The 14674-nt window shown below is 33.6% G+C and overlaps 2 long non-coding RNA genes across 2 annotated transcripts; both read right to left on the bottom strand.

Moving 5' to 3' along the window:
- Positions 1–6884: 6884 nt before the first annotated feature.
- Positions 6885–13486, bottom strand: LOC120715523. The gene is made up of 3 exons (XR_005691657.1): positions 13287–13486; positions 8386–8393; positions 6885–6896 (listed from the first exon to the last, which is right to left on the bottom strand). It is a non-coding gene; the product is annotated as an uncharacterized LOC120715523 (long non-coding RNA).
- On the bottom strand, positions 9338–13005 carry LOC120715515. Its single transcript, XR_005691648.1, has 2 exons — positions 12294–13005; positions 9338–9535 (listed from the first exon to the last, which is right to left on the bottom strand). It is a non-coding gene; the product is annotated as an uncharacterized LOC120715515 (long non-coding RNA).
- Positions 13487–14674: the final 1188 nt, after the last annotated feature.

The raw sequence follows: 14674 nt of genomic DNA on the forward strand, positions 1-14674 counted from the left end.
CGAGCAAAAAACGACCGTGTGAGAGAAACATTAATAATCTGCAAATTTGGATTGTTGGTGTACAGCTGACATGAAGAACATTTATTTCCATATCAGTGAATTCTTTGTTGATGATGTGATAAAGATAACAAACGATTGTTTTTATTGTACTTTTGATGAAACTCAGATGAGACGTTAAAGCTTTAACATGAACACTATGTTCAGTCAGAATAAGGTGTGATATAGTTTATGATTTATATGAAATGTTTCTTTTACTCACTGGATTCAACAGTCAATGTGATTCCTCTCCCAAAGAAGATCTTATTCTGATTTGTAGCAGTCACACAACAAGAAGCTCCATAACACAAACTCAGCAGAGCTAAAGATCAGAACTGAGACGTGAACTCTAAACATTCATATTCAGACGTGATTAAATCATCGAGATCCTCTCACATGTTTTTACATGTTGCTCTGTTCTTTGACCTCACATGGTTGCACTGGTGATGCTGGTCATGATTCACGTATAATTAGGTTTTAATCAATCAGTCCATCAGCATGCACTGTGTTTAAAGATGATTCGATTCAAATATAAATACAAACAATATGTTCCACTGCATATAATTACTTCATTACTTCATTTCACTGTCTACAGATTTTGGTCTTTTATTACACAACATGATGTTTTGTGCATATAAATCACAAATTTAATTACTTAGAATATTTTGGTGTGTACTTACTGGGTTCAACAGATAATCTGGTCCCCCTCCCAAATATCATCTTAGTTCCAGCTCCAGCATTCACACAGCACGAAGCTCCGCAACACAAACTGAGCACTGGTGAACTTCATTTATCAACAGCGATTTTGTCTCATTTAAGACATTTGTTTATTAGAAATACTGCCATCATTATTGCATATATATTTACCTAACTGGTATTACTGGTATACTGATGATTTTTATGTTCAGTCAGTGTTAAATATGTTATTCACATTTACTGAAGCATTAAAAGTCTATTTTTAGTGTTTCTGATTTAGTATGCAAGTCTAAAAAAGTAAGGTATGATTTATGATTTATATTAAACACTTTTGTACTCACGGGATTCAACAGTCAATGTGATTCCTCTCCCAAAGAAGATCTTGTACTGACTTGTACCAGTCACACAACAAGAAGCTCCATAACACAAACTGAGCAAAGGGATGGACTGAGCTGCTGAGATCTTAATTCTAAACATTCATATTCAGATTTGATTTAATCATCACCTCACATGTTTTTACACTTTGCTGTGTGATTTGACCTCACATGATAATGTGCATTAAAGTAAAATGATTATACTGGTGATGCTGGTCATGATTCACATATATTAGGTTTTAATGAATCAGTTCATCAGCATGCACTGTGTTTAATATAAATATAAATAAAATCATGCTCCACTGCATATAAATACTTACTGGTTTCAATGGTTAATCTGGTCCCACTGCCAAAGAAGACCTTATTAACACTGCCAGTATTCACACAGCATGAAGCTCCATAACACAAACTCTGCATGTGACCAACTGTGATCCACTTATATCTTTCTAAAATAGAGGAAATCAAATTTCTAATATTAAGATTTGAGCTTTATTCACTTTTGTATTTCAGATTATTTCTAAAGAACGCTCATTTGAGTTTCCCCTGTTATTAATAGATTAGTACTTCTTAATCAACTTAAACCTTTATTAGCTCTCTGAGCTGTTATTACACCACAGCATCATGTAGATCAAACAAAATCTCTTAATTTGTGAAAATTTGATGTTTTGAAGTTTTCTGCTTGACAACAGTGTTATATATTTCTGGTCTGGTGAGAGATATATTAACCCTGATTTTCATAAATATCAGAATTCAAATGGTTTCAATGATAGTTTTAGTTCCGCTTCCAAAGAAGATCTTATCCTGACTTTTAGCAAACACAAAACCATATATTCTAATTTACTGACATTTTCAGTCTCTCAGCTTAATATTTCCTGATTTTCCTTCATGGACCTGAGTCAAGTTACTTACTTGGTTCAACAGTTAATCTGGTTCCACTTCCAAAGATAAGCTTGTATCCACTGCCACTCGTCACACAACATAAAGACCCACAACACAAACTCACCACTGACTTTGACTCAGCTCAGGAAGCTCATAAAAAATATCTCTTACAGAATTTATGCTCTTGCATGTTGATATAAATGTTACGAATTATTTCTCAACATTTACCAAATTAATCATATTGATTTGTTAAATACAGTTAAGTTGTGCTTTAAAAGTATTTTGTATTTATAATCAATAACAGTACTCACTGGGTTCAACCAATAATCTGCTTCCTCGTCCAAATATCATCTTAGTCGCACCAGTATTCACACAGCATGAAGCTCCATAACACAAACAGCTAATGGATCATGATGCTCATGTTTCATTAGCTGCATAGTTTACTTTAACAAAACAAGCAAAAAACGACCGTGTGAGAGAAACATTAATAATCTGCAAATTTGGATTGTTGGTGTACAGCTGACATGAAGAACATTTATTTCCATATCAGTGAATTCTTTGTTGATGATGTGATAAAGATAACAAACGATTGTTTTTATTGTACTTTTGATGAAACTCAGATGAGACGTTAAAGCTTTAACATGAACACTATGTTCAGTCAGAATAAGGTGTGATATAGTTTATGATTTATATGAAATGTTTCTTTTACTCACTGGATTCAACAGTCAATGTGATTCCTCTCCCAAAGAAGATCTTATTCTGACTTGCACCAGTCACACAACAAGAAGCTCCATAACACAAACTCAGCAGAGCTAAAGATCAGAACTGAGACGTGAACTCTAAACATTCATATTCAGACGTGATTAAATCATCGAGATCCTCTCACATGTTTTTACATGTTGCTCTGCTCTTTGACCTCACATGGTTGCACTGGTGATGCTGGTCATGATTCACGTATAATTAGGTTTTAATCAATCAGTCCATCAGCATGCACTGTGTTTAAAGATGATTCGATTCAAATATAAATACAAACAATATGTTCCACTGCATATAATTACTTCATTACTTCATTTCACTGTCTACAGATTTTGGTCTTTTATTACACAACATGATGTTTTGTGCATATAAAATCACAAATTTAATTACTTAGAATATTTTGGTGTGTACTTACTGGGTTCAACAATTAATCTGGTCCCCCTCCCAAATACCATCTTAGTTCCAGCTCCAGCATTCACACAGCACGAAGCTCCGCAACACAAACTGAGCACTGGTGAACTTCATTTATCAACAGCGATTTTGTCTCATTTAAGACATTTGTTTATTAGAAATACTGCCATCATTATTGCATATATATTTACCTAACTGGTATTACTGGTATACTGATGATTTTTATGTTCAGTCAGTGTTAAATATGTTATTCACATTTACTGAAGCATTAAAAGTCTATTTTTAGTGTTTCTGATTTAGTATGTAAGTCTAAAAAACGAAGGTATGATTTATGATTTATATTAAACACTTTTGTACTCACGGGATTCAACAGTCAATGTGATTCCTCTCCCAAAGATGATCTTGTACTGACTTGTACCAGTCACACAACAAGAAGCTCCATAACACAAACTGAGCAAAGGGATGGACTGAGCTGCTGAGATCTTAATTCTAAACATTCATATTCATATTTGATTTAATCATCACCTCACATGTTTTTACACTTTGCTGTGTGATTTGACCTCACATGATAATGTGCATTAAAGTAAAGTGATTATACTGGTGATGCTGGTCATGATTCACATATATTAGGTTTTAATGAATCAGTTCATCAGCATGCACTGTGTTTAATATAAATATAAATAAAATCATGCTCCACTGCATATAAATACTTACTGGTTTCAATGGTTAATCTGGTCCCACTCCCAAAGAAGACCTTATTAGCATTGCCAGTATTCACACAGCATGAAGCTCCATAACACAAACTCTGCATGTGACCAACTGTGATCCACTTATATCTTTGTAAAATAAAGGAAATCAAATTTCTAATATTAAGATTTGAGCTTTATTCACTTTTGTATTTCAGATTATTTCTAAAGAACGCTCATTTGAGTTTTCCCCCTGTTATTAATAGATTACTACTTCTTAATCAACTTAAACCTCTATTAGCTCTCTGAGCTGTTATTACACCACAGCATCATGTAGATCAAACAAAAACTCTTAATTTGTGAAAATTTGATGTTTTGAAGTTTTCTGCTTGACAACAGTGTTATATATTTCTGGTCTGGTGAGAGCTATATTAACCCTGATTTTCATAAATATCAGAATTGAAATGGTTTCAATGATAGTTTTAGTTCCACTTCCAAAGAAGATCTTATCCTGACTTTTAGCAAACACAAAACCATATATTCTAATTTACTGACATTTTCAGTCTCTCAGCTTGATATTTCCTGATTTTCCTTCATGGACCTGAGTCAAGTTACTTACTTGGTTCAACAGTTAATCTGGTTCCACTTCCAAAGATAAGCTTGTATCCACTGCTAGATGTCACACAACATAACGACCCACAACACAAACTCACCACTGACTTTGACTCAGCTCAGGAAGATCATAAAAAATATCTCTTACAGAATTTATCGTCTTACGAGTTTACATAAATATTTTAGCTGGGTGCGGCTGATTTTTATCTTTTACAATTGTTGTTGTTGTTTTCATGTTACAAGCGTTGTGTGTAACAGAGCAGTCGTTAGCCTTAAGAGTCCATTTCTAATACTGACACCAAATAACTGGAAATGTTTTGTTTTTTCAAAGAGCTCATTATATCTTATACGTTTGACTTGCTGACGTGAGTCCATAAAAGGAAACGTGTGATTTGCATTTTTGTCACATGAACTGTGTCAGATTATTCAATATTCAAATGCATTTGCAGATTTGTTATTATAAAATCTCTCCATCAAATATATCACGTGTATATAGAATTTTAAAGTGAACTGAGCTTTTGTTTGTGTTCCAGTGATTACGTTGTTAATTATTCCATATATACAGTTGTCATTTTAACACTGATTATAATCAATAACAGTACTCACTGGGTTCAATCAATAATCTGCTTCCTCGTCCAAATGTCATCTTAGTTCCACCAACACTCACACAGCATGAAGCTCAGTAACACAAACAGCTAAACCAAACAGGATTTTCATGTTTCGCAAACACGTTGATGTTTTCATTAAAATAACTGCAGTAAAAATCTGCAAGCTTAGATTTATGATGTACAGCTGATACTAAAATTAGTTATTTTTATATCACTGAATTCTTTATTCAGGTCAAAGATAAGAGTCAAACAAACTGTATTTATTGTACTTTTGATGAAACTCAGATGAGACTTTAAAACTTTAACATGAACACTATGTTCAGTCAGAATAAGGTGTGATATAGTTTATGATTTATATGAAATGTTTCTTTTACTCACTGGATTCAACAGTCAATGTGATTCCTCTCCCAAAGAAGATCTTATTCTGACTTGCACCAGTCACACAACAAGAAGCTCCATAACACAAACTCAGCAGAGCTAAAGATCAGAACTGAGACGTGAACTCTAAACATTCATATTCAGACGTGATTAAATCATCGAGATCCTCTCACATGTTTTTACATGTTGCTCTGTTCTTTGACCTCACATGGTTGCACTGGTGATGCTGGTCATGATTCACGTATAATTAGGTTTTAATGAATCAGTTCATCAGCATGCACTGTGTTTAAATATAAATACATAAATAAAATCATGTTCCACTGCATATAATTACTTCATTACTTCATTTCACTGTCTACAGATTTTGGTCTTTTATTACACAACATGATGTTTTGTGCATATAAAATCACAAATTTAATTACTTAGAATATTTTGGTGTGTACTTACTCAACTGCATATAATTACTTACTGGTTTCAATGATTAATCTGGTCCCACTGCCAAACAAGATCCTATTAGCATTGCCAGTATTCACACAGCATGAAGCTTCATAACATAAACTCTGTGATCCGTATTTGCAGAATATAGAAAATTTAATTTTTCATATTAAGATGTGAGCTTTTTTAGATTTTGTATCATGGAGTGTGTGATTCACACTCCAAAATAATTGTATTTATGGTAGTAACCCAACATGAACTCCATCAAATAAATTAGCTGTGGATCTATTTTAGTGTCATTTAAAAAATAATAATTTCATATATTTATTTAGTTTTTTTAATCCAAAGATTAATGCAAATTCATTGAGTAAAACCTTTATAATATATATATATGAGTGACTATACTTTATCCTGCAAATACGATGACACTGTGTTTTCCACAACAGTGTTATGTTACTGGTTATATGGTTTTACTATTATTATTATTAATATGAAAACTTACTGGCTTCAGCGTTTAGCCGGGTTCCACTGCCAAAGAATATCTTATACTGATTTGCACCAGATGTCACACAGCATGAACCCCCATTACACAAAGTCCCAGTAAGGAACTCAACCAAACACATAGAAACCAGTAACATTTTACAGTTGAAAAGCAATTGTACTAAAGTGTTTCTACAGTAAAGCTAAATGTACTTAACTGATGTTAACAGTGGTTTGAATTTATTACAGATAAACTGCACTCAGTGCTGCTGTCAGAGACATCTCTATGATAATATAAATAATAATTATAATCGATGTCAAAGCACTTACTGGGCTCAGCTGTTAATCTGATCCCTCTTCCAAAGATCAGCTTATTCTGGTTTGAATTAGTCACACAACATGACACACCAGCACACAAACCAGTAACTGACAGGAGCCAAGCACAGTTAAAACAATTTGAATGAAAAGACTCAACTAACTTTACTTGTTTGTCTTCTAACTCATCCTTCTTTAAACACACGGCTGACTTGTTTACTCAATTATTTCTAAAATGATTTTCAAACATTATATTTTTTTTTAATCAATTCCACTCAAGTTACTTCAAATTGTAACTTTTAAAAGTGATTATTATAATACCCCAACTACACACAAACTGGGCTACTGTTTGTTTGTTTGTTTGTTTGTTTGTTTGTTTGTTTGTTTGTTTGTTTGTTTGTTTGTTTGTTTGTTTGTTTGAAAGGTAAAAACAATTTCTAAGCATATTTCATGCTAAACCATTAAAACATATATCAGCACTTACTGGGTTCAGTGGTTAATCTGGTTCCACTTCCAAAAATGATCTTATAACCACCTCCAGTTTTCACACAACATGACGCTCCAGCACATAAACTGTGCTGTAACATCAGGACGCCTTTAGAAATGCTTTTTCTCCTCTCAGAGTGAGGATATGTCAAAACTGTATTTATATTATATTATATATTATATTATATATTATATTATGCATCTATATTTAGTAGAAATACTGTGTAAAGTCATAACATCCACTTTTATTTTGTATCTTTGTGTCTTATTTTTGTATTTCAAAGTAAATGTGCTTTGGGTAAGATTTCTTTTTAAATTGACAAATGTTCAAATTTCAGCATGTCAGCCACTGACACTGACATATCTGCTTCATCTTTAGGGAATTTCATGCGTAACCTGCTTTTGTATTAAAAATATGATTCTAAATGTTTACTTTTTACTTACTTTGTTCAATATTTAGTCTGGTTCCTCTTCCAAAGGTAAGTTTCTGTAAGCCAGCATTCACACAGCATGACGCTCCCTCACACAAACTGAATCAAACTCCGTTCAGAGAATAAATTCGACTCTGATGAGCTTTTTGTACGAGTGTTTGGGTTTTCTGTCAAATTGGTGTAAAATTGTTCAGTTTAGTGCAAATTTAAACTTAAACATTAGTTTTACATTTTAATCACTTTTCAGTTTCTACAAAACAATTGGAGGTCAGAGAGTTTGCAGCTATCCTTTTGTTGCTTATTAGATTATTATTGGTTTACTTGCACTCATATACATGAACAATAAACTTACAGGTTTGGATGGTTAATCTGGTTCCCCGTCCAAAGATGAGCTTGTTTGTATTTTGAGTCACACACAGTGAAACCCTGTTACACAAACTCAAAGCCGTTCACATGTGAGACTGGTGAAGAATATTCAGCTAATAAAAGTTTGAAATAAGGTTTTATTTGTTTGTATTTTTATAGCAACCTTTCCTTAACAAACTGTATTTGCTTATTATTATTTATCAATAGCGGTACTTACTGGGTTCAATCAGTAATCTGGTTCCAGTTCCAAAAAGGAGTTTAAACTGATTCCCAGTAGACACACAATGTGATGCTACACAACAAAAACCCAGCAGTGGCCCTTCACTACTCAGAACAACTTTGTAACACAACAGTTAGCTCTCATTGTGTAATTGTCATTGTTCAAGATCTGCATCTTATTTACAATATGAAGGAAAACAACTTTGGTTTCATAAACTTCTTTAACTCACAAACAAAAGGTAAAATATTATTCTGCTGTCTGATGTTCTACTGAAGGGAACCGGATTTAAGTTTCAATCAAAGTAATCTTCTTTTATGTGTCCATAGAAAAACCTGCAGTCAGTTTTTCCTACTATTGCTTGTATATTATAAATATAAACTTTACATTACTTACAAGTTGTATTTGCATTGAGTTTTAACACTTTGAACATATTTATTATGCAGAAACACAAACTGACTTACTGTCATTAACATATAGTTTGGTGCCGCGTCCAAAGATAACCTTGTTTGCACTCCCGCTGTATGTCCCACAGTCTGCAGCCTCAGCACATTAACCTGACTGACTGCAGCAAACTGACAGTGTTTATGAAAAGCATTAATACTGTTTCATTTTATATTAAATCTTTTTGTTTAAATAATTACATTTATTTATACTAACAAGCAAATTCTTTGGTGAAATATAGAGGGTTTCAAAAATAACCGAAAACATCAACTTTAAAGTTGCCCAAACAAAGTGGAAACATCAGTGTCATCATCACCTTTTTAAAGCTAAATCTTCAACAAGATCGAGTCAGGTTAAGGTTATGTTAAGGCGATAAAATCTGTCTCTTCTTTGCTCTCAAAGATTTCCAAAATAACAAACTTCTGGAGGGCAGTGCTGCTGTTTATATTATCTATCAATAAAAAGCATTAACGTTAATCAAAGTGTTTGCAGTAATGAAAACAATGTTTCTGTGTGATCCTTTCATGCACTTACTGGGTTCAATCATCAGGCTGGTGCCGCTTCCAAAGGTGATCTTATATGCACCAGTATTCACACAGCATGAAGCACTGAGACCAAAACTAAACCATTCACACAACCATGTTTTTACATTTGATACTTTACAGGAAAGTCCTGTCTGTAAATTGTAACTTTAAATTTCATTTAAGATGTTGATTTGACTTTTTTTTTTGCACTTTGAATGATTTTTATACTTTGATTGGATAATAAAATTTGTCTTTTTTCTTTTCACACACTCAGTGTTTCACCACTAAAACCAAAGAGTTGAACTTACTGTCATTAATGAATAATTGAGTGCCACTGCCAAAGATCACCCTGTAGTTCCCACCAGTGTTTGTCCCACAGTCTGCAGCCTCAGCACATTAACCTGACTGACTGCAGCACACTGACAGTGTTTATTCATTAATACTGTTTTAGTTTTATATTGAATCCTTTTGTCTAAATAATTACATTTAATGAAACTAATAAACACATTATGTGCTGAAATATGCAGTAGATGTAAGTTAGACGTGTTTGTACTGCACTGATGTGTCTCTGTTTAATGCACATTCAACATGCACAGATTCAGCTTATTTTAATGTTTTCAAATAAACTGGTTACTCGTTTGGTTTAGTGGATGTCTTTAAAAGTTTCACTACATTTAAAGTGAGTTTGCACAGACATATGTATGTATGCAAGTATTGATATATTAAATGATGAATGTTAGATTTACTTACTGGGCTCAACATTTAATCTGGTTCCCTTTGCAAAGATGAACCTGCTTCCAGTATTCACACAGCATGAAGCAGCAGAGCCAAAACACAGTGATAAACTCATCCAAACTGCATTATGTGACCTTTGACCTGCTGTTTAGTTATTATACACCATTAAAATATTGATTTTAAAAACTTTTGAACATTTGTTTTATGATCCACATGTGAGTAATCGTCAGTTAAGGTGCATTGATGATGTATATCACTTCATACTTCATGTACTTGGGTTTCCATCACTAAAAGAACTGAACTGAACTTACTGTCAGTAACGTAGAGTTTAGTCCCACGTCCAAAGATAATCTTGTTGCTACCACTGCTGTATGTCACACAGTATGAAGCTGCAGCGCATAAACCTGACGCACTCAGTGTTTCCAAAATAACCAAAAAATAACCAAAAACATCAACTTCAAAGTTGAAGTGGAAACATCAATGTCATCATGACCTTTTTAAAGCTACATTTTAACAAGTTTCACTTTCAGTTAATCAATAAAGCTGATAAAATCTGTCTCTACTTTGCTCTCAAAGATTTCCAAATGAACAAACTTCTGGAGGGCAGTGCTGCTGTTTACATTACAGTGACGTTATAAATGTGTAACTTTCAATAACAATGCATTAGTCCAAAGATTAGCAGTAATAACAATGTTTCTGGGTGATCCTTTCATGCACTTACTGGGTTCAATCATCAGGCTGGTGCCGCTTCCAAAGGTGATCTTATATGTACCAGTGTTCACACAGCACGAAGCACTGGGACCAAAACCAGTGACAAACTGAACCAGGCTCCATTCACACAACTGTGTTTTTACATTTGATACTTTACATGAAAATGCTGCATTTAAGATGCTGATGTTAACTTGTTTTTGCACTTTGTAGGATTTTTAATGAATAATTAAAGTATTTTTTTCACACACTCAGTGTTTCACCACTAAACCAAAAGAATTGAACTTACTGTCATTAATGAATAATTGAGCGCCACTGCCAAAGATCACCTTGTAGTTCCCACTGCTGTATGTCCCACAGTCTGCAGCCTCAGCACATTAACCTGACTTACTTACAAATACAGCCTAAAATACCGTTAATCCCATTCAAATGGATACAAAGAGTCTGAATATAATGTGACTACAATGTTACCCTAATAGTTACTATATTACTCTGTTACTTTGGTTCTGCATCACTGAGGTGATTTACATTCTTTTTGTTTGTATTCCTCACTGAGATAATAAGTCTGGATATAAAACAAGGAGCAGCTGTGCGTGCACATCAAATACACAAGACAACCCAAGCATCACGTCTGCTTGTACATGTGTAAGTAAGAAAACTCGTTTCTGCACTGAACTTACTGTCGTTAATGAAAAGCTTAGTGCCACGTCCAAAGATGAGCTTGTTTAAACCAGAGCCAGATGTCACACAGTGTCAAGCCTCAGTGCAAATATCTACAACTACACAGACCGACTCAAACATGCACCGTAACTCAAAAAAATAATAAAAGGTTTCGAGATAAGTCTATTATTATCTACTTTATTGAGCTATCTCATAAAAAGCCAAAGTATGCACTAAGATTTTGTTTAAATGCAGTGAAAGGAACAGCATCTTAAAAATGTTTGAAGGTCTTCTGTCTAATCACTAAAATCATACTGAAAAACTGCTGTGTGTCATTTTCTAAATATTTCACCTAAAGTTCCTTTAAAAAAACCTTGCATATAAATAATATTGTAAGTTGTATCAGAACTTACCAGGTTCAACGGTTAACCTGGTTCCTGCTGCAAACAACAGCTTTTGCCCAGAATTCACACATCATGAAACTCCAGAACACAAACCCAGCATCAACTGAGCCAAGCATTTAGGAAATATATAGATGTATGTATAAATATATGTAACATTAAAACACTGCAAATATGTTTCAACAGCTGTTTATTTTAATGTTATTGAGTATGGCATAAGCTCCTTTTGTGTTTTCCTTTTTTTATTGCTGGTGTTTGTATTATTGGAAGATTAGATGTTTTGTTTCTTGTTTTCATTTATAAACTCCATAAATGGCTGTAAATGTTGTTTTTAACCTGAACTAACTTCACTTCAAATGACCGTTTACAATAATACATGTAACTACATTTTTCACTTACTGGGTTCAATGAGTAAACTGGTTCCTCTGCCAAAGATGATCTTAGCTGCACCTCCAGTATTCACACAGCATGAAGCACTGGGACCAAAACCAGTGACAAACTAAACCAGGCTCCATTCACACAGCCATGTTTTTCACCACTAAAACCAAAGAATTGAACTTACTGTCATTAATGAATAATTGAGCGCCACTGCCAAAGATGATCTTGCTAACACCAGAGCCGTATGTCCCACAGTCTGCAGCCTCAGCACATTAACCTGACTTACTTACAAATACAGCCTAAAATACCGTTAATCCCATTCAAATGGATACAAAGAGTCTGAATATAATGTGACTACAATGTTACCCTAATAGTTACTATATTACTCTGTTACTTTGGTTCTGCATCACTGAGGTGATTTACATTCTTTTTGTTTGTATTCCTCACTGAGATAATAAGTCTGGATATAAAACAAGGAGCAGCTGTGCGTGCACATCAAATATACAAGACAACCCAAGCATCATGTCTGCTTGTACATGTGTAAGTAAGAAAACTCGTTTCTGCACTGAACTTACTGTCGTTAATGAAAAGCTTAGTGCCACGTCCAAAGATGAGCTTGTCTAAACCAGATGTCACACAGTGTCAAGCCTCAGTGCAAATATCTACAACTACACAGACCGACTCAAACCTGCACTGTAACCCAATAACAACAACAATAACAACAACAATAATAATAATTTGGGAGATGAGCCATTCTCATCTGTTATTATCTACAATCCTTCTGGGCAGTGCTGCTTTTTAAATTACAGTGAAGTTGAAAGTTTGTATATTTTAATACAAAGCATTAAAGTTACATTTAAATATTAGCAGTAATCATAATATTTCTTTGGTGTTTTGCATTTTGTAGAATTCGTAATACTCTGAATGAATAAACAAAGTTGTTGTTTTTTCATGTACTGAGTTTTTCACCACTGAAAGAACAGAATTAAACTTACTGTCGTTAATGAATAATTTAGTGCCGCTGCCAAAGATGATCTTGTTAAAATTAGCACCAGATGTCACACAGTGTCGACCCTCACTGCAAAAATATAGAACTATAGACGTATTCAAACCTGCACCGTAACTCCAGAAATAATATTATTTTGGAGATAAGTCTGTTATTTTCCACTTTATTGAGTATGTTGTTGCACATTAAGTTCATTTTGCACATTAAGCTCCTTTGTACATCCATCTACATCAACATCTGCATACCTCGCTTGTCTTCACTTACTTATTTTTGCACTCATTTATTTATCTTTAATTATTTTTATCCTTATTTATCTTGGTCCTTCAACCTAACTTGGCATTTATGTTTGGACAGCAAAGGGAGAATTTCATTGCACAGAGAAATACTATTTCCTCTGTACACATGACAATAAACACTTTGAATCTTTAATCTATGGTATAACCTCCTTTTTATTTTTTATGTTTTCCTTTTTATTGCTATTATTATTAGAAGAAGATTAGATGGGGTTTTTTTTTCATTCATAAGCTTCACAAATGGCTGTAAATATAATTTTTTTTTTTTTTTAACTGGAACTAACTTAACTTAAAGTGGTCCGGTGGAAGACCAGTTTAGCTGACCGTTTACAATAATACATGTAACTACATTTTTCACTTACTGGGTTCAATGACTAATCTGGTTCCTCTGCCAAAGATGATCTTAGCTACACCTCCAGTATTCACACAACATGAAGCACTGGGACCAAAACCAGTGACAAACTAAACAGACTCCACACAACCATGTTTTTACATTTGATACTTTACATGAAAATGCTGCATTTAAGATGCTGATGTTAAAATATTTTTGCACTTTGTAGGTTTTTTAATGCTCTGAATAATTAATTAAAGTATTTTGTTCCATGTTCTGAGTTTTTCACCACTGAAAGAACAGAATTAAACTTACTGTCATTAATGAATAATTTAGTGCCGCTGCCAAAGATGATCTTGTTAACAGCAGAGCCAGATGTCACACAGTGTCCAGTCTCAGTGCAAAAATATAGAACTATAGACGTATTCAAACCTGCACCTTAACTCCAAATAACAATAATAATTTTGGAGATAAGCCATTCTCTGCAATTATTAACTACTTTATAAAAGTACTTTATTGTACTTTTATATCACAAAAAGGTTTGCAGTAAAAACTTTGCCTAAATGCACTGAAAGGAACAGCAACAACAGTTTAATCCGATCTGTCTTTAGTAATAAACGTCATACTGAAAAATCACTGTGTTGAAAACATTACATTTGTTTTGTTACAAGTTCCTTTAAAAACCTTGCATATAAATAATATTTTAAGTTGTATCAGAACTTACCAGGTTCAACGGTTAACCTGGTTCCTGCTGCAAACAACAGCTTTTGCCCAGAATACACACATCATGAAACTCCATAACACAAACCCAGAGACAGCAACTGGACCACGCTTGTGTGTTTACACTGGAGACTGTTGCAGAATATTACGGTCAAATAAGCTTAATATTAATCATATTATTAATAAACAAAGACGAGCTGCTTCCTTTCATTTAACATTAACGACTGCTATAAATGTTTTATAATGACAAATCCTGAACAACAATATTTCATTTTTATTATTTCATTATTGTTATTTTGTATGGTAAA

Source organism: Simochromis diagramma, unplaced genomic scaffold (assembly GCF_900408965.1).
Source record: "Simochromis diagramma unplaced genomic scaffold, fSimDia1.1 OVJJ01000443.1, whole genome shotgun sequence".
In the NCBI taxonomy this organism is placed as follows: Eukaryota; Metazoa; Chordata; class Actinopteri; order Cichliformes; family Cichlidae; genus Simochromis; species Simochromis diagramma.